Raw genomic sequence first — 2,102 nt, 5'->3', positions numbered from 1 at the left:
AAAACATATTGGAATAGTTTTACGTTATAGGGCTCCAAGTGCTGTGCTGTACGTTGTGCGTGTCATTCCTAACTAGATACCGGGCAAACACGGTGAAGGCGGGATGTGGAAATTCAAGACGACGAGCAAAACGAGAACAAGGTAAAAGGGGGAGCCAACGTTTCAACAAGTGGATTTGTGTTTTTCAAGGCGACATATCCTTTCACAGTATATATAGGTAAGGTTCTTGTAAAAAGAAAGATGGGGTAAGGCAGGTGGGTGCAGAACGACTGAAGGTGTGTTAGCGGTGAGGGTGTAGAATTTAGAATGAAGGAGTGCTTTACACGGAGGCCGGTGACACGGCCGTGTGTCAGCTGGCGTGTGAACGGCGTGCACAGCACCTCTCTATTACCTGCTTCGCTGGCGGTAGTGGGCCATCGTGTATCCGAAAAAGATAATGAAAGGAGTGGCAGAAAAAGGTTCTAGTGAAAAAAAATAAAAAAATATGGCAAATAAAAGAAAAAAGAAAGGAAGGGAGGAAGGATGGAACACTAAGCAACCAAACTAAGTGTTGTTGCCTCTAGCTTTAAATTTAGCACAGCCCACCTTACCCCATCTCCCCTTTCGAAGAAGCCTACCTATATATACTGTGCCGAGGAAAGCGTATCCCACCACGAAAAAGACAAGTTCACTTGTCGAAACGTGGGCTCCCGCTTTTACCTTGTTCTCGTTTAGCTCATCGTGCAAAGGAGTTAGGCCCTTCTCGCTTCGAAATCCATGGAATGGTTTTTATATCGACGGAGAAGGAAAACTCCCGGCATTCAATCCATAGACAGCTATGCTACCAAAGAATTTTCCTTGGTGTAAAAACTACTTTCTCTTTCTCAAGCAGTGCTGTATCTCTCGAGAGGATCAGAGGGTGTGACTGGCTGTGAACTGGTTGGAGCTTACACAACATTTCTAAATTTCATTACAAGTACGGTGTGGGCATCAGGCAGAGATGCCATTTAGCCTAAAATAAAAACGTAAGCAACTCAGGCTTAGCATTTTGCCTTGACAAATTAATTGGTTGCTAGGGCATCAGAGCGCGTGCGAGAAAATTTAGCGCTTTAGTACTTCTTTATTTATAAATTTAGAGAAAATCATTTCACTGAGCACTTCATTGCAAAGTTGTTGTAGCAAATTTTTCTAATTAAGAAAGAAAAACAGAACTTACCGGAAAATATAGTGATTTTTATGAATAAATATTAAGACAAACATCGCAAGGCATCGTATGGTGCGGTATGCTAAATATGGAACCGGATTTTACAGGAAAACTTTAATAATAAATAGGCCTTGTAAAGTGAGCCTAATAGCATAGAAATTTGGATAATTTTTGAGAAGTATACCATTTAATTGTAAGTGCATATGGGTAGAAGTTTCTTTAAATTTCTATGCATAGTTTTCACTGAGCTTAATTGGCAATAATTATAGTCACTGTATATGCATTGCACATTATAAATTATTCTCTCAGTGCAACTATTTAAAGGGATATAGAATTACTTTTACGTATTTTTCTCCGCATTCTATAGGGTACTTGTATTTGTTTTCTTGCCTCCTGTTCTGTAAATAAATGTGCTAGACATTCTACCATCGCATATGGGTCACTGCTGTGAAGTTTTGTGCAGACGAGATGCAAAGATTGTAGAAGCACTGCAATCTAGCACTAACAATGACGTAGGCCACTCGGTGGAGCACTGACACTCGTGTCCCTGGGTGTCATATCCAGCATGCCACCCAGCATGCTGCCCGTCACCGAGCATACTGCCCGTCATTCAGTATGTCCATTACCATAATCCAGCATGATTGTGGATGATGCATTCCATCATTCCCAGCAAAGAGCAAATTTTCAATAGGCTAGCGTTACTAACATTCTCCAAAAAGTAGTTTTGTCAGCTGCTGTGGTAGAGAAGATATTATTGCGCAGCCACTGAAAAACTATTTTTATAGAACAATTGAGGCAACAAAATGTATAGTTGTCGGGGGCCAACTGGTGATTGATGAATTAGTACTAAGCTCTGTAAGTCCAACGAAAGCTCGTAGCACACTTCCATGTCACACAACGGGACAATGCATGCGTCGCA

Source organism: Dermacentor variabilis, chromosome 6, assembly GCF_050947875.1.
Source record: "Dermacentor variabilis isolate Ectoservices chromosome 6, ASM5094787v1, whole genome shotgun sequence".
Classification (NCBI taxonomy): Eukaryota; Metazoa; Arthropoda; class Arachnida; order Ixodida; family Ixodidae; genus Dermacentor; species Dermacentor variabilis.
The sequence above is the reverse complement of the archived record's forward strand: the minus strand, read 5'-3'. Positions refer to the sequence as shown.